Source organism: Mustela putorius, unplaced genomic scaffold (genome assembly GCF_011764305.1).
Source record: "Mustela putorius furo isolate JIRA1106 unplaced genomic scaffold, ASM1176430v1.1 tig00000081_pilon_pilon_pilon, whole genome shotgun sequence".
Classification (NCBI taxonomy): Eukaryota; Metazoa; Chordata; class Mammalia; order Carnivora; family Mustelidae; genus Mustela; species Mustela putorius.
The window spans coordinates 2,690,395-2,718,207 of record NW_025421272.1 but is presented as its reverse complement, the minus strand read 5'-3'; positions in this window follow the sequence as shown (position 1 = coordinate 2,718,207).

Here is a 27,813-nt window from a genome sequence, read left to right as displayed (position 1 = left end):
AAGTCGACTGAATACATGATGACAGATTCACCTGGAGTAGGCTTGGTACCAGGCAATGCAGAGCTGACTGCAGCATGGAGGGAGAGCAGGGAGAAGTGAGGATTTAGTCTCACTTCTCAAAGGTTCTGGAGGATATTGTGCATATAATAGCTGCCTTGACAAATATCGCAGTAAGAGTCAGCCTTGCCCTCAGCCTGCACCCAGAGGTGAGCAGAAACTCTACATGAACCAAGGCATCATTTGAGCTAGAGAGTCCACTGGGGACCCCGTAGCTCTGGTGTTATCTGAGACTGATTAGTAGCAAAGGAGACTCTGTGAAGAACTCCCTGACTTCTGCTCATATCAGATGATATAGTATCATCTGATACTATATTGAACATTGAAGCCACTGCTCCAGGGCCAGTGAATCTATCAGTTGATTCCAGAGATGAAGAGATGGAGCAGGGCTGAGTCACCACAGACTTCAAGAGGAGACCTGCAAATCCAGACACTCATAGGTGATGGGGCAAGGGCAAGTACAGTGTTTCTCAGAATCTGTAACAGAGGTGCTGACATCAGCTGTAGGGCTGTCTTTTGTCTCTGTGGCCTGTCCCTATCTCTGACAAGAGAAGGCAAAACAATGACTGTAGTCCAGGTCATGGTGACACAGACTCAAGTTCCCACAGTGGTCTGGGCTGTCTGAGGCCCCTTTTTCCCACCACCCTCTGATACAGGAGAGGCTGTCCATTTAAATGGGTCCATCAATTGGCTGCCCCATCCCTCTCTAAACACTGGTGCTGAAGCTCAGCTCTCACCACACTGAGGAAGATAGGCATTGGCCTCCTCACTGGGGAAGGCCCTGGGAAGAATCACATAGGTCTAGGAGCACATGGGTATCTGCTGATACACACATAGGTCTTTGCTCTCCGGTCTCTGTCAGGACTGAAACGATGCAGATGCTGCGTCCCTTTCAAGGAACATAAGACCCAGTTTCCAGTCCCAGGTTTCACTGAGTGAAACCTCCTTCTTGATCCTCTGTGGAAGGACCACCCTCCAGTCCTACAGCACCCCCCCCCTGTTGATCACAGGACACAAATCTCACAAGACACAAAAACCTGAGAGCCTAGGTGGTTTCTGCAGCTCACCAGGTCCCTGTCATATATATATATGAGTATATGTAACCATGAGTGTGAATATAGATAGATAGATAGATAGATAGATAGAGATATATATAGATATAGATATATATAGATATATAGATACATAGATATAGATATATATATAGATATATTAACATTCATGGTTATATATAAATATGTATATACTTATATTATATTATATATAACCATATATATGGTTACATATTATATATATATACATATATATGCATGTAAGTGTGTGTGTATATATATATATGTATGTGTATATATATATGTATATACATATATATATATATATATTCATGGTTCGATTTCAAGTACAGGTTTCTTCTGCAATCTGGTACTTGAATATTCCTAAAAAAACCTTTCTTATTTTAAAATGGTATCATGGGAAGAAGTATTTGCAATGACTTTACATCATATACATATATATTCTCAGACCTAAAAAGTAATCTCTCTTTGGCTTTTCTGATTGATACATTAGGGAACATATATCTAGCAGGCACAAAAAGTAAACGGAGATAAACCACAGATACTCACAGGCTGTTCAAACATCTGACAGCTGATGGTACACTAGTGAGTGAAGTTCTTTTTTTTTCCATTTTCAATTAGCCAACATATATCATAAGATTTTGTTGTAGTGTTCAACAAACTCACTGGTTGCATATAGCAGCCTGTGTTCTTCCCATTACATTTTCTCCTTAATGTCCATTGCCCATTCACCCCATCCTCCCACCCCTCCCTTAAGTAAGTGAACATTATCAGGGGAAAAGTAACAACACTAATATTAAATTGTGAGATTTATTCAATGAAATCACACATATAAATAACAAAAATAATGCATGCGTTTCATACTCTGAAGTAAGAAGGACAGTATCTGAAAATATCCGTGTGAATATTTGTGTGAACATTATAAAATACTATTTCATTTAGCAGTCACATTGGAGCAGAAAAAAAAAAATAGAATGGTGGTTGTGGATGTGATGGTGGATTTGGGAGCAACATACAATTTCTAGAGTAATGGGTGAAAGAGAACCCTCAAATTTGGAGTTCACCCCATAATTCAATAAAAACGTGATAGAATGCTCATTTGTAAATTGTTAGTAAATTGTTTAATGAAGTTTGCATGGCCAATTTTCCCCTTTATTTTATTTTATTTTTAATTTATATTTTATTTATTTTCAGTATAACAGTATTCATTATTTTTGCACCACACCCCATGCTCCATGCAATCCGTGTCCTCTATAATACCCACCACCTGGTACCCAGACCTCCCACCCCCCGCCCCTTCAAAACCCTCAGATTGTTTTTAAGGGTCCATAGTCTCTCACGGTTCACCTCCCTTTCCAATTTCCCCCAACTCCCAACTCCTCTCTAACTCCCCATGTTCTCCATGCTATTTGTTAGGCTCTACAAATAGGTGAAACCATATGATAATTGACTCTCTCTGCTTGACTTATTTCACTCAGCAAAATCTCTTCCAGTCCCATCCATGTTGCTACAAAAGTTGGGTATTCATCCTTTCTGATGGAGGCATAATACTCCATAGTGTATATGGACCACATCTTCCTTATCCATTCGTCCATTGAAGGGCATCTTGGTTCTTTCCACAGTTTGGCGACCGTGACCATTGCTGCTACAAACATTGGGGTACAGATGGCCCTTCTTTTCATGACATCTGTATCTTTGGGGTAAATACCCAGGAGTGCAATTTCAGGCTCATAGGTAAGTTCTATTTTTAATTTCTTGAGGAATCTCCACACTGTTCTCCAAAGAGGCTGCACCAACTTGCCTTCCCACCAACAGTGGAAGAGGGTTCCCCTTTTTTCACATCCCCTCCAACACATGTTGTTTCCTGTCTTACTAATTTTGGCCATTCTAACTGGTGTCAGATGCTATCTCAAGGTGATTTTAATTTGCATCTCCCTGATGGCTAGTGATGATGAACATTTTTTTCATGTGTCTGATAGCCATTTGTGTGTCTTCATTGGAGAAGTGTCTGTTCATATCTTCTGCCCATTTTTTGATATGATTGTGTGTTTTGCGTGTTTTGAGTTTGAGGAGTTCTTTATAGATCCTGGCTATCAACCTTTTGTCTGTACTGTCACTTGCAAATATCTTCTCCCAATCTGTGAGTTGCCTCTTTGTTTTGTTGACTGTTTCCTTTGCTCTGAAGAAGCTTTTGATTTAGATGAAGTCCCAAAAGTTCATTTTCACTTTTGTTGCCTTTGCCTTTGGAGACATATCTTGAAAGAAGTTGCTGTGGCTGATATTGAAGAGATTACTGCCTATGTTCTCCTCTAGGATTCTGAGGGATTCCTGTCTCACATTGAGGTCTTTTATCCATTTCGAGTTTATCTTTGTGTACAGTGTAAGAGAATGGACCAGTCTCATTCTTCTACATATAGCTGCCCAGTTTTCCCAGCACTATGTATTGAAGAGACTGTCTTTTTTCCACTGTATATTTTTTCCTGTTTTGTTGAAGATTATTTTCCCATAGAGTTGAGGGTCATATCTGGGCTCTCTGCTCTTTTCCACTGGTCTATGTGTCTGTTTTTGTGCCAATAACATGCTGTCTTGGTGATCACAGCTTTGTGGTAATGCTTGAAATCATCTAGCATGATGCCTCCTGTTTTATTTTTGTTTTTCAACATTTACTTAGCGATTCAGGGTCTCTTCTGATTCCAAATTTTTGGATTATTTGCTCCAGCTCTTTGTAATATACCAGTGGAATTTTGATCGGAATGGCATTAAAAGTATAGATTGCTCTAGGCAGTATAGACATTTTAACAATGCTTATTCTTCTGATCCAAGAGCATGGAATGGTCTTCCACCTTTTCTTGTCTTCTTCAATTTCTTTCATGAGTGTTCTATGGTTCCTCGAGTACAGTTCCTTTACCTCTTTGGTTAGGTTTATTCCCAGGTATCTTATGGTTCTTGGTGCTATAGTAAATGGAATCAATTCCCTCATTTAAATTTCTGTATTTTCTTTGTTAGTGTATAAGAAAGCCACTGATTTCTGTACATTGACTTTGTATCCTGCCACGTTGCTGAATTGCTGTATGAGTTCTAGTAGTTTGGGGGTGGAGTCTTTTGGTTTTTCCATATAAAGAATCATGTCATCTGCGAAGAGAGAGAGCTTGAGTTCTTCACTCCCAATTTGGATACTTTTTATTTCTCTTTGTTCTCTGATTCCTGTTGCTAGGACTTCTAATACTATATTGAACAAATGTAGTGAGATTATGCTGAGTGAAATAAGTCAAGCAGAGAGAGTCAATTATCATATGGTTTCACTTATTTGTGGAGCATAACAAATAGCATGGAGGACATGGGGAGTTAGAGAGGAGAATGGAGTTGGGGGAAATTGGAAGGGGAGGTGAACCATGAGAGATTACAAACTCTGAAAAACAATCTGAGAGGTTTGAAGTGGCAGGGGGTGGGATGTTTGGGGTACCAGGTGGTGGGTATTACAGAGCACACGGATTGCATGGAGCACTGGGTGTGGTGAAAAATTAATGAATATTATTATGCTAAAAATGTAAAAAAAAACTAAAAAAAAAAAAGAGTGGTGAGAGTGGGCATCCTTGTCATGTTCCTGATCTCAATGGGAAGGCTGCAAGTTTTTTTTTTTCCCCTTTGAGGATGATATTTGCTCTGGGTCTTCCATAGATAGATTTCTTGAAGTTCAGGACTGCTGCCTCTATCTATACTTGGAAGCGTTTTAATCAGGAATGGATGATGGATTTTGTCAAATGCTTTTTCTTTTTTTTTTTTTTTAATTTTTTATTTTTTTTTCTTTTTCTTTTTTTTTTTTTATTTATTTTTTATAAACATATATTTTTATCCCCAGGGGTAAAGGTCTGTGAATCACCAGGTTTACACACTTCACAGCACTCACCAAATCACATACCCTCCCCAATGTCCATAATCCCACCCCCTTCTCCCAAACCCCCTCCCCCCGGCAACCCTCAGTTTGTTTTGTGAGATTAAGAGTCACTTATGGTTTGTCTCCCTCCCAATCCCATCTTGTTTCATTTATTCTTCTTCTACCCACTTAAGCCTCCATGTTGCATCACCACTTCCTCATATCAGGGAGATCATATGATAGTTGTCTTTCTCTGCTTGACTTATTTCGCTAAGCATGATACGCTCTAGTTCCATCCATGTTGTTGCAAATGGCAAGATTTCATTTCTTTTGATGGCTGCATAGTATTCCATTGTGTATATATACCACATCTTCTTGATCCATTCATCTGTTGATGGACATCTAGGTTCTTTCCATAGTTTGGCTATTGTGGACATTGCTGCTATAAACATTCGGGTGAATGTGTCCCTTTGGATCACTACGTTTGTATCTTTAGGGTAAATACCCAGTAGTGCAATTGCTGGGTCATAGGGCAGTTCTATTTTCAACATTTTGAGGAACCTCCATGCTGTTTTCCAGAGTGGCTGCACCAGCTTGCATTCCCACCAACAGTGTAGGAGGGTTCCCCTTTCTCCGCATCCTCGCCAGCATCTGTCATTTCCTGACTTGTTGATTTTAGCCATTCTGACTGGTGTGAGGTGATATCTCATTGTGGTTTTGATTTGTATTTCCCTGATGCCGAGTGATATGGAGCACTTTTTCATGTGTCTGTTCGCTATCTGGATGTCTTCTTTGCAGAAATGTCTGTTCATGTCTTCTGCCCATTTCTTGATTGGATTATTTGTTCTTTGGGTATTGAGTTTGCTAAGTTCTTTATAGATTCTGGACACTAGTCCTTTATCTGATATGTCGTTTGCAAATATCTTCTCCCATTCTGTCAGTTGTCTTTTGATTTTGTTAACTGTTTCCTTTGCTGTGCAAAAGCTTTTGATCTTGATGAAATCCCAGTAGTTCATTTTTTCCCTTGCTTCCCTTGCCTTTGGCGTTGTTCCTAGGAAGATGTTGCTGCGGCAGAGGTCGAAGAGGTTGCTGCCCGTGTTCTCCTCAAGGATTTTGATGGATTCCTTTCGTACATTGAGGTCCTTCATCCATTTTGAGTCTATTTTTGTGTGTGGTGTAAGGAAATGGTCCAATTTCATTTTTCTGCATGTGGCTGTCCAATTTTCCCCAGCACCATTTTTATTGAAAAGGCTGTCTTTTTCCATTGGACATTCTTTCCTGCTTTGTCAAAGATTAGTTGACCATAGATTTGAGGGTCTATTTCTGGGCTCTCTATTCTGTTCCATTGATCTATGTGTCTGTTTTTGTGCCAGTACCATGCTGTCTTGATGATGACAACTTTGTAATAGAGCTTGAAGTCCGGAATTGTGATGCCACCAACGTTGGCTTTCTTTTTCAATATCCCTTTGGCTATTCGAGGTCTTTTCTGGTTCCATATAAATTTTAGAATTATTTGTTCCATTTCTTTGAAAAAGATGGATGGTACTTTGATAGGAATTGCATTAAATGTGTAGATTGCTTTAGGTAGCATAGACATTTTCACAATATTTATTCTTCCAATCCAGGAGCATGGAACATTTTTCCATTTCTTTGTGTCTTCCTCAATTTCTTTCATGAGTACTTTATAGTTTTCTGAGTATAGATTCTGTGTCTCTTTCGTTAGGTTTATTCTTAGGTATCTTATGGTTTTGGATGCAATTGTAAATGGGATTGACTCCTTAATATCTCTTTCTTCTGTCTTGCTGTTGGTGTAGAGAAATGCAACTGATTTCTGTGCATTGATTTTATATCCTGACACTTTACTGAATTCCTGTATAAGTTCTAGCAGTTTTGGAGTGGAGTCTTTTGGGTTTTCCACATATAGTATCATATCATCTGCGAAGAGTGATAATTTGACTTCTTCTTTGCCAATTTGGATGCCTTTAATTTGCTTTTGTTTTCTGATTGCTGAGGCTAGGACCTCTAGTACGATGTTGAATAGCAGTGGTGATAATGGACATCCCTGCCGTGTTCCTGACCTTAGCGGAAAAGCTTTCAGTTTTTCTCCATTGAGAATGATATTTGCGGTGGGTTTTTCATAGATGGCTTTGATGATATTGAGGTATGTGCCCTCTATCCCTACACTTTGAAGAGTTTTGATGAGGAAGGGATGTTGTACTTTGTCAAATGCTTTTTCAGCATCTATTGAGAGTATCATATGCTTCTTGTTCTTTCTTTCATTGATGTGTTGTATCACATTGACTGATTTGCGGATGTTGAACCAACTTTGCAGCCCTGGAATAAATCCCACTTGGTCGTGGTGAATAATCTTTTTAATGTACTGTTGAATCCTATTGGCTAGTATTTTGTTGAGTATTTTCGCATCTGTGTTCATCAAGGATATCGGTCTATAGCTCTCTTTTTTGGTGGGATCCTTGTCTGGTTTTGGGATCAAGGTGATGCTGGCCTCATAAAATGAGTTTGGAAGTTTTCCTTCCATTTCTATTTTTTGGAACAGTTTCAGGAGAATAGGAATTAGTTCTTCTTTAAATGTTTGGTAGAATTCCCCCGGGAAGCCGTCTGGCCCTGGGCTTTTGTTTGTTTGGAGATTTTTAATGACTGTTTCTATCTCCTTACTGGTTATGGGTCTGTTCAGGCTTTCTATTTCTTCCTGGTTCAGTTGCGGTAGTTTATATGTTTCTAGGAATGCATCCATTTCTTCCAGATTGTCAAATTTATTGCCGTAGAGTTGCTCATAGTATGTTCTTATAATAGTTTGTATTTCTTTGGTGTTAGTTGTGATCTCTCCTATTTCATTCATGATTTTATTTATTTGGGTCCTCTCTCTTTTCTTTTTGATAAGTCGGGCCAGGGGTTTATCAATTTTATTAATTCTTTCAAAGAACCAGCTCCTAGTTTCGTTGATTTGTTCTATTGTTTTTTTGGTTTCTATTTCATTGATTTCTGCTCTGATCTTTATGATTTCTCTTCTCCTGCTGGGCTTAGGGTTTCTTTCTTGTTCTTTCTCCAGCTCCTTTAGGTGTAGGGTTAGGTTGTGTACCTGAGACCTTTCTTGTTTCTTGAGAAAGGCTTGTACCGCTATATATTTTCCTCTCAGGACTGCCTTTGTTGTGTCCCACAGATTTTGAACCGTTGCATTTTCATTATCATTTGTTTCCATGATTTTTTTCAATTCTTCTTTAATTTCCCGGTTGACCCATTCATTCTTTAGAAGGATACTGTTTAGTCTCCATGTATTTGGGTTCTTTCCAAACTTCCTTTTGTGGTTGAGTTCTAGCTTTAGAGCATTGTGGTCTGAAAATATGCAGGGAATGATCCCAATCTTTTGATACCGGTTGAGTCCTGATTTAGGACCGAGGATGTGATCTATTCTGGAGAATGTTCCATGTGCACTAGAGAAGAATGTGTATTCTGTTGCTTTGGGATGAAATATTCTGAATATATCTGTGATGTCCATCTGGTCCAGTGTGTCATTTAAGGCCTTTATTTCCTTGCTGATCTTTTGCTTGGATGACCTGTCCATTTCAGTGAGGGGAGTGTTAAAGTCCCCTACTATCATTGTATTATTGTTGATGTGTTTCTTTGATTTTGTTATTAATTGGTTTATATAGTTGGCTGCTCCCACATTGGGGGCATAGATATTTAAAATTGTTAAATCTTCTTGTTGGACAGACCCTTTGAGTATGATATAGTGTCCTTCCTCATCTCTTATTATAGTCTTTGGCTTAAAATCTAATTGATCTGATATAAGGATTGCCACTCCTGCTTTCTTCTGATGTCCATTAGCATGGTAAATTCTTTTCCACCCCCTCACTTTAAATCTGGAGGTGTCTTCGGGGCTTAAAATGTGTTTCTTGGAGGCAACATATAGATGGGTTTTGTTTTTTTTTATCCATTCTGATACCCTGTGTCTTTTGACAGGGGCATTTAGCCCATTCACATTCAGGGTAACTATTGAGAGATATGAATTTAGTGCCATTGTATTGCCTGTAAGGTGACTGTTACTGTATATGGCCTCTGTTCCTTTCTGATCTACCACTTGTAGGCTCTCTCTTTGCTTAGAGGACCCCTTTCAATATTTCCTGTAGAGCTGGTTTGGTATTTGCAAATTCTTTCAGTTGTTGTTTGTCCTGGAAGCTTTTAATCTCTCCTTCTATTTTCAATGATAGCCTAGCTGGATATAGTATTCTTGGCTGCATGTTTTTTCTCGTTTAGTGCTCTGAAAATATCATGCCAGCTCTTTCTGGCCTGCCAGGTCTCTGTGGATAAGTCAGCTGCCAATCTAATATTTTTACCATTGTATGTTACAGACTTCTTTTCCCGGGCTGCTTTCAGGATTTTCTCTTTGTCATTGAGACTTGTAAATTTTACTATTAGGTGACGGGGTGTGGTCCTATTCTTATTGATTTTGAGGGGCATTCTCTGAACCTCCTGAATTTTGATGCTCGTTCCCTTTGCCATATTGGGGAAATTCTCCCCAATAATTCTCTCCAGTATACCTTCTGCTCCCCTCTCACTTTCTTCTTCTTCTGGTATCCCAATTATTCTAATGTTGTTTCGTCTTATGGTGTCACTTATCTCTCGAATTCTCCCCTCGTGGTCCAGTAGCTGTTTGTCCCTCTTTTGCTCAGCTTCTTTATTCTCTGTCATTTGGTCTTCTATATCACTAATTCTTTCTTCTGCCTCATTTATCCTAGCAGTTAGAGCCTCCATTTTTGATTGCACCTCATTAATAGCTTTTTTGATTTCACCTTGGTTAGATTTTAGTTCTTTTATTTCTCCAGAAAGGGCTTTTATATCTCTCGAGAGGGTTTCTCTAATATCTTCCATGCCTTTTTCGAGCCCGTCTAGAACCTTGAGAATTGTCATTCTGAACTCTAGATCTGACATATTACCGATGTCTGTATTGATTAGGTCCCTAGCCTTCGGTACTGCCTCTTGTTCTTTTTTTTGTGTTGAATTTTTACGTCTTGTCATTTTGTCCAGATAAGAGTAAATGAAGGGGCAAGTAAAATACTAAAAGGGTGGCAACAACCCCAGGAAAATATGCTTTAACCAAATTAGAAGAGATCCAAAATCGTGAGTGGGGAGAAAGGGGATAAAAAGAGGTTCAAAAAGGAAGAAAGAAAAAAAAAAAAAACAAAAAGAATAGAAAAAGAAAAAAAAAAGAAAAGAAAAGAAAAGAATTTTTTAAAAAAGAAAACACCTAAGAAAAATGTAAAAATATATATATATATATTAGATAAACTAGTAAAAAATCGTTAAAAAAGAAAAAGGTAACAGTTAAAAAAAAAAAAATTTTACCCGAAGGCGAGAAAAAAAAAAATGAAAAAGAAAAAATTAAATTAACTGCAAGACTAAAAAAATCACAGGAAAAAAGCCATGAGTTCCGTGCTTGGCTTTCTCCTCCTCTGGAATTCTGCTGCTCTCCTTGGTATTGAAACCGCACTCCTTGGTAGGTGAACTTGGTCTCGGCTGGATTTCTTGTTGATCTTCTGGGGGAGGGGCCTGTTGTAGTGATTCTCAAGTGTCTTTGCCCCAGGCGGAATTACACCGCCCTTACCTGGGGTCGGGGTGAGTAATCCGCTCGGGTTTGCTTTCAGGAGCTTTTGTTCCCTGAGCGCTTTCCGTAGAGTTCCAGAGGACGGGAATACAAATGGCGGCCTCCTGGTCTCCGGCCCGGAGGAGCCGAGAGCCCAGGGCCCCACTCCTCAGTGCGCCCTCAGAGAACAGCGCCCAGTTACTCCCGTCTGCCTGACCTCCGGCCGCGCTCCGAGCTCACCGAGCCTGCGACCGGTTCAAGGTAACACGGAGCTGCGAGCTTATTGTCAGCTCTGTCTCTGTAGCCGGCTTTCCCGTTCCAATACCCGCAAGCTCTGCGACACTCAGACACCCCCGATCCTTCTGTGACCCTGTGGGACCTGAGGCCACGCTGACCCCGCGTGGGCTTCGCCCCGGTTTAGTCTCTGGAGCGATGTCCCTCAGCGGAACAGACTTTTAAAAGTCCTGATTTTGTGCGTGGTTGCTCCGCCGCTTGCCGGGAGCCGGCCCCTCCCCCCCGGGGTCTATCTTCCCGTCGCTTTGGATTCACTTCTCTGCTGGTCCTACCTTTCAGAAAGTGGTTATTTTTCTGTTTCCATAATTGCTGTTCTTCTTCTCTTCGATCTGCCGATGGATTTTCAGGTGTTTGCAATCTTTAGATAAGCTATCTAGCTGATCTCCGGCTAGCTGAAGCAGTCTCAGCTTGCTACTTCTCCGCCATCTTGACTCCTCCCCTCAAATGCTTTTTCTGCATTGATTGAGAGAACCATGGGGTTATTCTCTCTTCTTATATTATTTTTTTCTATCACATTCATTGATTTGCAAATGTTGAACCAGGCTTGCCTCCCAGGGATGAATCCCACCTGGTCATGGTGGATAATCTTTTGAATGTGCTGTTGGATCCTGTTTGCTAGGATCTTGTTGAGAATCTTAGCATCCATATTCATCAGTCATATTGGTCTGAATTCTTCTTTTTGGTATGGTCTTTGCCTGGTTTGGGGGTCAGGGTAATGCTGGCTTCATAGAAAAAGTCTGGAAGTTTTCCTTTTGCTTCAAGTTTTTTGAAACAGTTTTAGGTGAATTGGTGTTATTTCTACTTTGAAAGTTTGGTAGAATTCCCCAGGGAATGCATCAGGTCCTGGGTTCTTGTTTTTTGGGAGATTTTTGATCACTGCTTCAATCTCGTTACTAGATATCAGTCTATTCAGGTTGCCAATTTCTTCCTGGCTTAATTTTGGAAGTTTATAGTTTTCCAGAAATGCATTCATTTCATCTAGATTGCTTAGCTTATTGGCATATAACTGTTGATGATAACATCTGATGATTGTTTCTACTTCCTTAGTGTTCACTGTGATCTCTCCCTTTTCATTCATGGTTTTATGAATTGGGCTTTCTCCCTTTTCTTTTGCATTAGTGTGACCAGTGTTTTATGGCTCTTATTGATTCTTTCAAAAAAATAGCTTCTAGTTTCATTGATACATTCTACTGTATCCCTGGTTTCTACCTCATTGATCTCAGCTCTAATCTTGATGATGTCCCTTCTTATGTGTGGAGTTCGTTTCATTTGTTGTTGATTCTCCAGTTCTTTAAGGTGTAGAGACAGCTGCTGTGTTCTGGATGTTTCAGTTTTTTTTTTTTTGTTTGTTTGTTTGTTTTGTTTTGTTTTTGAGAGAGGATTGGATAGCTATATATTTCCCCCTTAGGAGTGCTTTTGCTGTATCCATAGGTTTTGGACTGAAGTGTCTTCATTCTCATTAGTTTCCATGAATTATTTCATTTCTTCCTTGATTTCCTGGTTGATCCAAGCATTTGTAAGCAAGGTGGTCTTTAGCTTCTAGGTGTTTGAGTTCCTTTGGAACTTTTCCTTGTGATTGATCTCCAGTTTCAAGGCATTGTGATCTGAGAATATGCAGGGAATAATCTCAGTCTTTTGGTATTGGTTGAGTCCTGATTTGTGATCCAGTATGTGGTCTATTCTGGAGAAAGTTCCATGTGAACTTGAGAAGAATGAGTATTCTGTTGTTTTAGGGTGGAATGTTCTGTATATATCTATGAGGTCCATCTGGTCCAGTGTGTCATTCAATGCTCTTGTTTCTTTATTGATATTCTGCTTCTATGATCTATTTCTGAGAGAGGTGTGTTAAGATCTCCTATTATTAATGCATTCATATCAACATGGTTCTTTATCTTGATTAACAGTCTTCTTATGTAATTGGCTGCTCCCATATTGGGAGCATAGATATTTACAATTGTTAGATCATCTTGGTGGATAGTTCCTTTAAGAATGATGTAGTGTCCTTCTGTATCTCTGACTACAGGCTTTAGTTTGAAGTCTAATTTATCTGATATGAAAATTGCTACCCCAGCCTTCTTTTGAGGCCCATTGACATGAAAGATGCTTCTCCATCCCTTCACTTTCAGTCTGGGTGTATCTTTAGGTTCAAAATGGGTCTCTTGTAGACAATATATGGATGGGTCTTGTCATTTTATTCAATCTACAACTCTGTGCTGTTTTATGGGCGCATTTAGGCCATTCACCTTGAGAGTGAATATTGATAGATACGTTTTTATTGACATCATGTTACCTTTGAAGTCTTTCTTTCTGTAGATTCTCTCTATATATCTGTTCAATGCTGTTCTTAGGATTTTCCCTCTTTTATCGAACCCCCCTTCATATTTCCTGCAGTGTTGGCCTGGTCGTTGTGTAGTCTTTTAAGCCTTGCCGGTCTTGGAAACTCTTTATCTCTCCATCCATTTTGAATGTCAGTCTTGCTTGATAAAGTATTCTTGAATGCATGTTTTTCTCATTTAATATCCTGAATATATCTTGCCAGTCCTTTCTGGCTTACAAGGTCTCTATGGACAGGTCTGACATTATTCTCATGGACTTTCCTCTGTATGTAAGGAGCCTCTTTGTCCTAGAGGCTTTCAAGAGATTATACCTACAATTATAATTCCTCAATTTGACTATCAGGTGCCTTGATGTTTTTTTTTTGGAATGTATAATTTTGGGTCGAGACCGTTAAGCCTCTAGTAAATGAATGCTGGTTCCATTCGTGAGATTGGGAAAATTTTCATGAAGAACTTGTTCCACTATATCTTCTAGACTTCTTTCTTTCTACCCTGCCCTCAGGGATTCCAGTAATTCTGATGTTGGAACGTTTCATGGCATCATCTATTTCCCTGATTCTGTTTTTGTGGTTTCTAAGCTGTTTGTTCCAGGCTTCCTCCTGATCCTTTCTCTCTATCTGTTTGTCCTCCAGATCACTAATTCTATCTTCTGTCTCATTTACCCTAGCTATGAGAGAATTTAGATTAGACTGGAACTCATTGAGAGCATTGTGAAGCTCATTCCTGGTAGCTTTAAGCTCAGCCCTAACATTGTGAACATCCTGTCTGGTCACTTTCAGTTCGGCCCTAATTAATTCTGTTTGGTCATCCATGGCTGTCTCCAACCTAGTTATTGCCTGGGAAATTGTTAGCCTGAATTCTCTTTCCGACATATTGTCTGACATAGCTGTTAGCTCTGTTGCAGAAGACCCATCCTCTGTATTTTTCTTCTGTTGGGCATTCCTCCTCCTAGTTATTTTGGTGAGAGATGACTGAACAAATGTAGCTGGATGTATTGACCATGGTGCAGTTAAGGTGCATCCTATGCTTCTGAGCAATCAGGATTCCCCACCCAAATGAGAGACGAAAGAAAAAAAAAAAAAAAGAAAAAAGAGATAGAGAGAGAGACAGAAGAAAAAAGGGAAGATAAAAGAGAAGGTTCAGCCCAAATGGACCCCAAGTAAGATATATGAAGTATACAAACAAAAACAGACAAACACAAAGACTGATAAAAGTATATGACAAGAGAAATATATATATATATGCAAATAAAGGAAGAGCCTTGTCAAAAAGAACCCCAAATGTAAGATTTATATACTATCAGGACAAACACAAAAACACAGAAACAGTGGTGGAAGAAAAAGATGGGAAAGTAGTTATAAATTCTCAGGGTGGGCGAGGAAAATTGTTTTGATTCTTCCTGGATGTATCTTGATATCTTTGTTGAAGGACTCAACTTTCCTAAGATAAAGGGGGATTAAAAATTGATTTACCTATAGGGGTAGTATTGATTGGGGAAAGGGGATTACATTGAAGTTTAACTCTATATGAATATTAGAAAATAAAAATAAAAAGGTATATATTAGACTAAACTAAACTAAAATTAAAATAAATAAATCCCAAAAATAGAAATGCAAAAGAAAAACACAGGTGTACGTATTAAAAAGTTCAGGTTAGAAGGTTATTATGGAATTTGATATACTGGACAGCTCACTGTGATGGTAAATAGGTTTAAAAATTATCTATATATAAAAAAAATGAACCAGAATAGTGGGAACGAGTTAAAAATAAAAGTTATCCTATGAAGTAGTAGTGGTTGTTCTCTTGTAGTCTTTTTTTTTTCTTTTCTTGGTTGGATTTCTGGGGGAGGGGCCTGCCACGTGGGTTTTCAGTCAATGATGTTCCCTGAGTTAGGTTCCACCATCCCCCTGAAGGGGGTGGGCTCTGAGGAAACTGGTTTTTTTTTTTTTTCAGACTTTTGTTCTCTGTTGGTTTAAATGTTTGTTCACTTTTTTTTTTCCTCTCACCTTGACGGCTTTTGATGGTTTTTGTAGTTTTAGAGGAAAATAAACTGTACTCTGACCTCCCTCTCAGACAGAAGCCTCAGTCTGGCTGTAGAGTTCCCCCTTGGCCGCTGGCAGAGCAGGTTCCAAGCCGCAGTCCCTGGGGATGCAGGATCTTTTGCTTGTACCCAAAACCACGGAAGAAGCAGCTGTCTGGGCAGCTCCAGATCGCCAGAGAGGTTCCAAGCAGTGATTGCACACTGACATTTTCCTGCTAGCCCGGGCTGGGAGTACCTGGTCTTCCTAGGTCTAAAGCGCCTGGCTTGTGTGCACCTCTTTCTGGGGAGGCTGTAGGTCACACACACGTTTCAGGCTCTGAGAACGGGGTGCAGGTCTGAAAGCACCAGGCTGAGCCTTCGCGCACCTCTTTCAGAGGAGAGTTTAGAGTGCGCGCCTTATGCTTTGAAACAATGGCATGGGTCAAAGAGCACCGGCCGGGCCTTTGTGTACCTCTTTCAAAGGAGGATGAGGGGTGCGTGCATCTCAGGCTGTATAGCAGGGCTCATGCATTCTTCTGTCTGGCGTGAGCCCCCTCACAGGAGCCGGACCCCACGCGTTCTCCGTGGTGCTGGCGGCTTAGGGATCAAGACCTGGTTTCTCCACCGCACTCTCTGTGGCTCAGCGCCAGGGGAGGCTCTCCTGGGATCAGGGACTTAAGCTCCTGTCCCTAGCCGCCCCGATTCCCACAATTTCCCCCCACAATCCTTTGCTCTTTTGGAGTGCTTTCAACCAGTCTCCAAGTTAATGCTGGTCTGCAGATTCAGGGCACTCTCGCTCATATTAGGGGTATTACTTTCCAACCGGTCGCCTCTGGTGGCTCCCTCCCCCTTTTGTTTAAGTTCTGATATCAGTCTGCCATTCCCACATTGCTTTACCTGCCCACTGGCGTCTTCTGCCCCTGTAGAGATCCAGACGTGTATAATTCTGATCTCAGGCTGATTTCATGGGTGATCAGAGTTCTTTGGTAGGTAATCAGCTCACTTTAGGGTACAGGTTGAAAAGGTGCCTCCTCCTACTTCCCCGCCATCTTGCCCCCCATCCCCTTTATTTTAATCTGTGTTCAGGGACTTAAATGACATCAGACATAAATATTCATATTAAATTCAATGATATCTATTAAACAATGTTATTCTTGGAAAAGTAGTTATTGCATAATTATATGAATGAAATCTTAATATAGAGAGGACCTAATACTTAAGGGGAAAATGAAGAATTAGAAAGGATAATTAACACATCTGAAGATGTATGTTTCTGTTCTCATCCATAACTACAAAATGATGAAGCAAATAAGAAGTAACACAATAGTCATAAATACCATCTATGGATATTGCACCTAGCTGCATGTATTGTGCACTTCATCAGGGAAAGCAGGGAAGCCAACTTTTCCAGAAGCGTCCCTGACCACTAGAGGGAGCCCTGAGACACAACTACTGATTATCCCAGTCATTCTCATGGGTGGGTCTGCATTACTGAATTACTGTTCCTGAGGACTGTCTAGTGGGTAAATAGGAACCAGAGCTATAAGGGAGAAGTGGAAAGCTGGATGAGAGAAAACCAGGGTACCAGGAGCCCCTCACAATGAGAAGCACAAACACGCAGCTGTCCAGGTGTTCTATGGTAATGCTGCTTGATGCAGCCAAGAGGTTTCCTTGGGTGGTGCTTTCCTTTTCTGAAGGGCATGCCCATTCACTTTTCCTGCCCTGGGTGAGGGTAGCAGTGAGTCCCAAGGCAATGTATGCAGTGACTCCACCTTCCCACTCACCCCACTTCTTCAGGCAACTGGAGCTGAGGACTCTTCACCAGTGTCCTCATTGAACACCTTATCTGTGGAGTGAGATTTGTGAAGGGCAGAGAAATCATGGACATGCTAAAGCCCCTTGACTCTGCTTGCAGAGGACAAATATTTAGAAATATGACACTTCTATCCACATGTGTCATTGATCTTATTTCCATTTGTCTTCATAGTTCTGGTATCTTCATACAAATCTGTCCCTATGTTTCACTGTCCACCTATCCCTGCCTTGACACAGGCCAGGATGACAACTCATGATGATGGAGGACAAAACTTGATACAGTGATGTGAGTCAGTGTTGAATACTCATGTGGTTTCTGGTGACCTCATTTGCAAAAAGTCTCAGTTCACTGGGGACAATCCTTGGTCATTTAAGCAACACTCAGTAGAGAATTTTCCTAGTTGCCTTAGCCAGAGCCCTGTCCCTTCTGGGCAAGCTCAGTAATGCCACCTGCAGACCTCAAAACACCTGTGACACCACCCAGCTCTCCTGGACCATACTGATTTCAGATGGATATTTCTGATGGTACTGTCCAGGTGCATAGAATGAGTAAGTCTCTTACACAATGATTGGGAGAGTGACATTATTTTTTCAGGTCACTAATGAACTCCAGAAAGCTAAATACAGAATGCACTGCACAGTGATTATGTTACCAGATATTAGGAATTACCTGGCATTTGGATTTATTCAGCCCTGTAGCAGTGCCATTAGCAGTCCATGACCAGCTTGAACTGGTGCTAAAAATTAAGGTTTTATCTTCCCCAGAGTTCTCCCATGTTTATAACTGGAGTTGATTATACAGGGGCTCTTAAAATATGTCTCATTGTGCTGTTGCTGTTGTTGATATAAGGGTCTCCTGTTAGGTTACCCCAGTACATACTGTATAGGACTTGGCATTTGGTCAAGTATTAGTTTTGAGACTATAACATTGTTGGGAAAAGTGTCTTCTGTTCATTCTTACCTCTTTTGGTTTGCATTTGCCTTTTAAGCCTGGATATTTCTTATTTTCTTTTGCTCCCCTGATATATCTAACATATTTTTAGTGGAGTTTGGTAATTTTTCTCAGTAAGACAATTGGTATAAAAATATCATTGCAGGGTGCCTCGGTGGCTCAGTGGGTTAAGTTTCTGCCTTTGGCTCTGTCATGATCTGGGGGTCCTCGGATTCAGCCCCACATCAGGCTTTCTGCTCAGCAGGGAGCCTGGTTTCCCCCTTTCTCTCTGTATGCCTTTCTGCCTACTTGTGATTTTTTTCTCACAAATGAATAAATAAAATTTTATATATTTGCTATAGTGGAACCGTCTCTGACTTAGAGGTCCTCTTTCTAATTCTGAACTTCAGGAACCTTGTGACTTGTTACCCACCAGTACAGGGTCTGATAAAGTTTGTTGAGAGCTCAATTTATCATCTCTTAGAAAATAAGGACACTCTAGAAATTTCCCTATAATAAAAGTTTAACTGATAATAGGATTTGGGTTTACTCCATCTAGACCTGCAATAACATTTATTTAACATCATCCCAAACTAAGAACCAGGGAGAGAAAAGTATGTGAGTTCTTGGATTAAACGGGATTGAGTGAGCATATCTGAGGTCCCTATCCTCCAAAGGGGAAGGGTCATCTCCTGCCCCATGGCATTTCCATGATCTCCCAGAGCCATTGGAAGATGTAGAGAGCCACAGACTGGCTAGTTTCAGAGTCAGGAAATGATCAGCAAATCCTAGGCTAGGACCAGGGGACTTATAGAGAGATTGGCAGAGGAGATTTTGTTCTCTAAGGTCACAGTCCCATATTATTGCTTTCCTTCCCATCTCCAACCAACATGTGTGGGGGATACTTTGGCTTCTTGAGACAAAGTGAGTTTGTGTAGACTAGGGAACAGTAAGAATGTAGGTTATTTTCTCTATTTTTTTAGCCTTTATTTATTTGAGAGAGAGAGAGAGAAAGAGAGCATGTTGGGGAGTGCAGGGGGAGAGGAGGTAATAGACTTCCCACTGAGCAGATGGTCTGATATTGAGTTTGATCCCAGGGTTTTGGAATGGCGACCCAAGCCTAAAGCAGATTCTTAACTGACTGAGCCATCTAGGTGCCCTTAAAGTAAGTTATTTTATTTGACTCCATAAAATAGACAGAGTCAAGTATGTAGCATTCTCTTGCTTCTGAAGCACCAGTTACAGCAGAGAAGGAAAATTTATGTTGGTCACAGACAAGGATGGAGGAATATGGGTCAGAGAATCTGCTGGTTGGGGGAAGATGTGGAAGGGTAGGTCTTGGTTGCAGTGGATCTGTGCTCAGCTCTGTGATAGAGGGAGTCAGTCTCATCCTCAGGCTGCAGTCCAGGGGTGAATAAGGAGGTCATGTTAATAAACCAGGAGCAGGAACATTTCCTTGGGACTCTTGAAGATCCATCACTGCTTTACTAGCTCACATACAGGGACTATGCCTGGGAGACCTTGCTACCCACCTTCATAATAGCTTCCAAATATTGTGCTGTACTCTGTGTGACAAAGGTGAGCTCCTAGTTGGGACCTTATTGAAAGATTCAGAGAGAGTGTTGTTGCACATCCCATGGGCGTTTTACACTCCTCAACCCTGGCTGACACCCTGCAAGCTTAAAAGCTTCTACAGGGCAGAAAGGAGGAAAAGGGTACATGTCACTTCCCATGGAGTCTGGAAGCCCACGATTAGGAATTCATGTGGGAATTCATTCATTCCCAATTCTTTGGGGATTAATTCATTCAGGTATCACCTGTAGGAAAGTCTCATATAGGACTCAGCCATTTAGTCGCAATCTTGGAACCTCCCCTCTTCTCCTTTCCCAGCCCCTAATATAGGTTTGCAGGCCTCAGGTAGCAGACGTCCCCCATACCTAACCCCCATATCCTTGACATGTGAGTGGAAGACACAGACACCACAGCAGTGATCCAGGTCAGCTCTGGCCTTTGACCTCCTTCAAGCCTACCTTTGCCATCTTCCTGCCTTATATCAGGAGAACAGTGCACGTTGGCCAGCCTCTAAGATGGGGAAGGGAGGGAAGGTCTCTCAGTGACATCAGGAACCAAAGTCGTATCTATAGGACTGTACACCTGCTGGGATGGTGCCTCACTCTGAACAAGAAAGCTCTTCAAATTATATGTTTCTTTCACTGGGTCTAAGTTTAGTTTTGTTGTGATTTTGCTGCCTCTTCTTATTCTTCTTCCTCCTCCTCCTCCTCTCCTTCCCCCTCCCCCTCCTCTCCTCCTCCTCCTCCTACCTTTTCTTCTCATTTTGCTTCATTTTCCCCCAGGTCTAATGTTTCATTGATGGGAAATCGACAGAAAGGATTCTAGGGCCTGGAATAGGCTTCTTGACAGGATCTCATGACTGTTCCCACAGCTGTTCACTCCAATCCCTCTTGGGCCCCACTCAAAGCAGGTAAAGGTTTTGTTCTACATCCCCTTCTGCCTGTGTCACTACAAGGAGCACCACTGTCTCCAGCCAGATAGTAACACTCAGCTTCATCCTCAGGCTGCAGCCCAGAGATGAGCAGAAGCTCTGCATTTTCTGAGGCATCTTTGAATCCAGAGAAGATTCTGCAAACCCCAGCCTTTATCTAAGTCTGAGTAGAAATTCAGAAGATACTGGGGTAGGCTCTCTGTCTTCTGCTGGTACCAGTCTATGATGACACTTACAACTCTCCCAACACTGAAATCACTGTGATAGTGGGAGTCAGTCTCACACTGTTGAGTCTTGCTTTTGTTCCCAGAGATGCAGAGAGGGAGGGCAGCTGGAAAAGGGAACCTGCAAACACAGGCACTCATGGGTGATGTGACATTTACCCTTGGAGTTTCCAAGTCTTATGGAATTAATGGAATGATAATAACTGGGAAGATCCTGGTAAGTCAGATAATGCCCCTACCTGAGCAGAGAGAAAGTGACAGAAAAATGATAAGAGTCCAAACCATGGTAAACACAGATCTTGGTCCCCACAGTGCAGCCACGTTGTTTCAGACTTGTCTTATCCTCCATACTGTGTCCATGTTGAGGTGGGTACTCCTTATGCAATTGTGTACCCCTTTCCAGACTCTGTCAGTCCTCACCTGATCCGTGATTCAGGAGGTTGGGAGCAGCCCTGAGGACAAAATAGGTTGAGGGAAGGATATTCTCTGAATGGGACCCAGGAGAGGGTGGAGGGAGCAGCTGTAGGAGGCAGCATTTTGGGTCCAATTTAAAGAACATAGAAACATGTTTGTGATTGAAAAGGCTTATAATATAGAGGGTAAAGTCATGAAGAAATAAACACTCCTGTGAGAACAACAATGTCTACAAGACATAATTCATATAAAAGAGTGAGATTATCCCACACTTGGGGACAATTTTGGAGCTCCTCTGAGGGGACATTCAAGTATGTCTCAGGAGAAGAATGGCCGTGTGTTCTATACATGAGCTCATAGAAGAGAAAATCAAAACAGGTTGTGAAGTTGCCCAAACTATGAAGGGAAACTGCAATTTCACAGAATGGGGGAAACCATCTGGTGATGGTGGGTACAGGGGAACAGATGGATGAACACAACAGGGAAGGACTGAAGAAACTATGCTGTTGGGGAAGAACAACTGAGGCAGGAAAACAGGAGGATGGGAGGCAGGTGGTTGTGCTCACAGGAGATGCTCAGAACTGCGGAGCAGAAGGAACTTGGGGAACGAAAGAGGAAGAGTATATTGTGAACTGGAAGTTTCTACTTTGACTGACACATCAGGCAGTGCTGCTGTGTACTGCAGTGGAGCATTAGATAATGAGATGTTTCTCTGTTCATGAAGGAGTTGAAGATCTGAGAAAACAAAAAGTCAAAAATACTGAATTCCCCTCCCCTCATGCGCCGCTGACAGGCAGCCTCGGTGGGGAGAGCGCAGTTTATTCTGGGCCTGTGTGGAATGGAAAGACATTTCTTTATTTGACTGGGAGGAAAGAAAAGAGAAGACTCCTCAGGGTTTCCAAGGAGGACTGGAGCGGCTGCTTTAAATTCTTACTTCCTTGGGACTCTGAGGCAAACCAGTAGAAGCAATCCCAGGTCTTGATATCAGGATTGTGAGTTCAACCCCTGCATTAGGCTGTACTATGGGCATGAAGCCTAATTTAAAGAAATAAATAAAAAGATGGCGGAGAAGTAAAAGGCTAAGACTACTTCAGCTGGCCGGAGATCAGCTAGATAGCTCATCTAAAGATTGCAAACACCTGAAAATCCATCGGCAGATCAAAGAGAAGAAGAACAGCAATTCTGGAAACAGAAAAACAACCACTTTCTGAAAGGTAGGACCGGCGGAGAAGTGAATCCAAAGCAACGGGAAGATAGACCCCGGGGGAGGGGCCAGCTCACGGCAAGCGACAGAGAAACGGAGCACAAATTCAGGACATTTAAAAGTCTGTTCTGATGAGGGACATCGCTCCAGAGGCTAAACTGGGGCAAAGCCCATGCGGGGTCAGCGTGGCCTCAGGTCCCGCAGGGTCACAGAAGGATCAGAGGTGTCTGAGTGTTGCAGAGCTTGTGGGTATTGGAACGGGAAAGCCGGCTACAGAGACAGAGCCGACAGTAAGCTCACAGCTCGGTGTTACCTTGAACCGGTCGCAGGCTCGGTGAGCTCGGAGCGCTGCCGGAGGTCAGGCAGATGGGAATAACTGGGCGCGGTTCTCTGAGGGCGCATTTAGGAGTGGGGCCCTGGGCTCTCGGCTCCTCCAGGCCGGAGACCAGGAGGCTGCCATTTGTATTCCCGTCCTCCAGAAATCTACGGAAAGCGCTCAGGGAACAAAAGCTCCTGAAAGCAAACCCGAGCGGATTACTCACCCAGGCCCCTGATAAGGACGGTGCAATTCCGCCTGGGGCAAAGACACTTGAGAATCACTACAACAGGCCCCTCCCCCAGAAGATCAACAAGAAATCCAGCCAATACCAAGTTCACCTACCAAGGGGTGAGGTTTCAATACCAATGAGAGAATCAGAATTAGAGAGGAGGAGAAAGCAAAGCATGGAATTCATGGTTTTTTCCCTGTGATTTTTTTTAGTCTTGCAGTTAATTTGATTTTTTTATCTTTTCATATTTTGTTTTTTTTTCTCACCTTCTGGTAAATTTTTTTTTAAACTTTTACCTTTTCCTTTTTAACGTTTTTTAACTAGTTTATCCAATATATATATATATATATATATATATATATATATATAATTTATTATATTATTCTTATTTGTTTTCTTTTTTTAATTCTTTTTTTTTTAGAATTTTAATAATTTTTTATTTTTTTATAAACATATATTTTTATCCCCAGGGGTACAGGTCTGTGAATCGCCAGGTTTACACACTTCACAGCACTCACGAAAGCACATACCCTCCCCAATGTCCATAATCCCACCCCCTTCTCCCAAACCCCCTCCCCCCAGCAACCCTCAGTTTGTTTTGTGAGATTAAGAATCACTTATGTTTTGTCTCCCTCCCAATCCCATCTTCTTTCATTTATTCTTCTCGTACCCACTTAAGCCCCCATGTTGCATCACCACTTCCTCATATCAGGGAGATCATATGATAGTTGTCTTTCTCTGCTTGACTTATTTCGCTAAGCTTGATACGCTCTAGTTCCATCCATGTTGTTGCAAATGGCAAGATTTCATTTCTTTTGATGGCTGCATAGTATTCCATTGTGTATATATACCACATCTTCTTGATCCATTCATCTGTTGATGGACATCTAGGTTCTTTCCATAGTTTGGCTATTGTGGACATTGCTGCTATAAACATTCGGGTACACGTGCCCCTTTGGATCACTACGTTTGTATCTTTAGGGTAAATGCCCAATACTGCAATTGCTGGGTCATAGGGCAGTTCTATTTTCAACATTTTGAGGAACCTCCATGCTGTTTTCCAGAGTTGCTGCACCAGCTTGCATTCCCACCAAAAGTGTAGGAGGGTTCCCCTTTCTCCTCATCCTCGCCAGCATCTGTCATTTCCTGACTTGTTGATTTTAGCCATTCTGACTGGTGTGAGGTGATATCTCATTGTGGTTTTGATTTGTATTTCCCTGATGCCGAGTGATATGGAGCACTTTTTAATGTGTCTGTTGGCCATCTGGATGTCTTCTTTGCAGAAATGTCTGTTCATGTCCTCTGCCCATTTCTTGATTGGATTATTTGGTCTTTGGGTGTTGAGTTTGCTAAGTTCTTTATAGATTCTGGACACTAGTCCTTTATCGGATCTGTCGTTTGCAAATATCTTCTCCCATTCTGTCAGTTGTCTTTTGATTTTGTTAACTGTTTCCTTTGCTGTGCAAAAGCTTTTGATCTTGATGAAATCCCAGTAGTTCATTTTTTCCCTTGCTTCCCTTGCCTTTTGCGTTGTTCCTAGGAAGATGTTGCTGCGGCAGAGGTCGAAGAGGTTGCTGCCCGTGTTCTCCTCAAGGATTTTGATGGATTCCTTTCGTACATTGAGGTCCTTCATCCATTTTGAGTCTATTTTTGTGTGTGGTGTAAGGGAATGGTCCAATTTCATTTTTCTGCATGTGGCTGTCCAATTTTCCCAGCACCATTTATTGAAAAGGCTGTCTATTTTCCATTGGACATTTTTTCCTGCTTTGTCGAAGATTAGTTGACCATAGATTTGAGGGTCTATTTCTGGGCTCTCTATTCTGTTCCATTGATCTATGGGTCTGTTTTTGTGCCAGTACCATGCTGTCTTGATGATGACAGCTTTTTAATAGAGCCTGAAGTCCGGAATTGTGATGCCACCAACGTTGGCTTTCTTTTTCAATATCCCTTTGGCTATTCGAGGTCTTTTCTGGTTCCATATAAATTTTAGCATTATTTGTTCCATTTCTTTGAAAAAGATGGATGGTACTTTGATAGGAATTGCATTAAATGTGTAGATTGCTTTAGGTAGCATAGACATTTTCACAATATTTATTCTTCCAATCCAGGAGCATGGAACATTTTTCCATTTCTTTGTGTCTTCCTCAATTTCTTTCATGAGTACTTTATAGTTTTCTGAGTATAGATTCTGTGTCTCTTTGGTTAGGTTTATTCCTAGGTATCTTATGGTTTTGGATGCAATTGCAAATGGGATTGACTCCTTAATATCTCTTTCTTCTGTCTTGCTGTTGGTGTAGAGAAATGCAACTGATTTCTGTGCATTGATTTTATATCCTGACACTTTACTGAATTCCTGTATAAGTTCTAGCAGTTTTGGAGTGGAGTCTTTTGGGTTTTCCACATATAGTATCATATCATCTGCGAAGAGGGATAATTTGACTTCTTCTTTGCCTATTTGGATGCCTTTAATTTCCTTTTGTTGTCTGATTGCTGAGGCTAGGACCTCTAGTACGATGTTGAATAGCAGTGGTGATAATGGACATCCCTGCCGTGTTCCTGACCTTAGCGGAAAAGCTTTCAGTTTTTCTCCATTGAGAATGATATTTGCGGTGGGTGTTTCATAGATGGCTTTGATGATATTGAGGTATGTGCCCTCTATCCCTACACGTTGAAGAGTTTTGATCAGGAAGGGATGCTGTACTTTGTCAAATGCTTTTTCAGCATCTATTGAGAGTATCATATGGTTCTTGTTCTTTCTTTTATTGATGTGTTGTATCACATTGACTGATTTGCGGATGTTGAACCAACCTTGCAGCCCTGGAATAAATCCCACTTGGTCGTGGTGAATAATCTTTTTAATGTACTGTTGAATCCTATTGGATAGTATTTTGTTGAGTATTTTCGCATCTGTGTTCATCAAGGATATCGGTCTATGGCTCTCTTTTTTGTTGGGATCCTTGTCTGGTTTTGGGATGAAGGCGATGCTGGCCACATAAAATGAGTTTGGAAGTTTTCCTTCCATTTCTATTTTTTGGAACAGTTTCAGGAGAATAGGAATTAGTTCTTCTTTAAATGTTTGGTAGAATTCCCCCGGGAAGCCGTCTGGCCCTGGGCTTTTGTTTGTTTGGAGATTTTTAATGACTGTTTCTATCTCCTTACTGGTTATGGGTCTGTTCAGGCTTTCTATTTCTTCCTGGTTCAGTTGCGGTAGTTTATATGTTTCTAGGAATGCATCCATTTCTTCCAGATTGTCAAATTTATTGCCGTAGAGTTGCTCATAGTATGTTCTTATAATAGTTTGTATTTCTTTGGTGTTAGTTGTGATCTCTCCTCTTTCATTCATGATTTTATTTATTTGGGTCCTCTCTCTTTTCTTTTTGATAAGTCGGGCCAGGGGTTTATCAATTTTATTAATTCTTTCAAAGAACCAGCTCCTAGTTTCGTTGATTTGTTCTATTGTTTTTTTGGTTTCTATTTCATTGATTTCTGCTCTGATCTTTATGATTTCTCTTCTCCTGCTGGGCTTAGGGTTTCTTTCTTGTTCTTTCTCCAGCTCCTTTAGGTGTAGGGTTAGGTTGTGTACCTGAGACCTTTCTTGTTTCTTGAGAAAGGCTTGTACCGCTATATATTTTCCTCTCAGGACTGCCTTTGTTGTGTCCCACAGATTTTGAAAACGTTGCATTTTCATTATCATTTGTTTCCATGATTTTTTTCAATTCTTCTTTAATTTCCCGGTTGACCCATTCATTCTTTAGAAGATACTGTTTAGTCTCCATGTATTTGGGTTCTTTCCAAACTTCCTTTTGTGGTTGAGTTCTAGCTTTAGAGCATTGTGGTCTGAAAATATGCAGGGAATGATCCCAATCTTTTGATACCGGTTGAGTCCTGATTTAGGACCGAGGATGTGATCTATTCTGGAGAATGTTCCATGTGCACTAGAGAAGAATGTGTATTCTGTTGCTTTGGGATGAAATATTCTGAATATATCTGTGATGTCCATCTGGTCCAGTCTGTCGTTTAAGGCCTTTATTTCGTTGCTGATCTTTGGATTCAATGACCTGTCCATTTCAGTGAGGGGAGTGTTAAAGTCCCCTACTATTATTGTATTATTGTTGATGTGTTTCTTTGATTTTGTTATTAATTGGTTTATATAGTTGGCTGCTCCCACATTGGGGGCATAGATATTTACAATTGTTAGATCTTCTTGTTGGACAGACCCTTTGAGTATGAAATAGTGTCCTTCCTCATCTCTTATTATAGTCTTTGGCTTAAAATCTAATTGATCTGATATAAGGATTGCTACTCCTGCTTTTTTCTGATGTCCATTAGCATGGTAAATTCTTTTCCACCCCCTCACTTTAAATCTGGAGGTGTCTTCGGGCTTAAATGTGTTTATTGGAGGCAACATATAGATGGGTTTTGTTTTTTTATCCATTCTGATACCCTGTGTCTTTTGACAGGGGCATTTAGCCCATTCACATTCAGGGTAACTATTGAGAGATATGAATTTAGTGCCATTGTATTGCCTGTAAGGTGACTGTTACTGTATATGGTCTCTGTTCCTTTCTGATCTACCACTTGTAGGCTCTCTCTTGCTTAGAGGACCCCTTTCAATATTTCCTGTAGAGCTGGTTTGGTATTTGCAAATTCTTTCAGTTGTTGTTTGTCCTGGAAGCTTTTAATCTCTCCTTCTATTTTCAATGATAGCCTAGCTGGATATAGTATTCTTGGCTGCATGTTTTTCTCGTTTAGTGCTCTGAAAATATCAAGCCAGCTCTTTCTGGCCTGCCAGGTCTCTGTGGATAAGTCAGCTGCCAATCTAATATTTTTACCATTGTATGTTACAGACTTCTTTTCCCGGGCTGCTTTCAGGATTTTCTCTTTGTCATTGAGACTTGTAAATTTTACTATTAGGTGA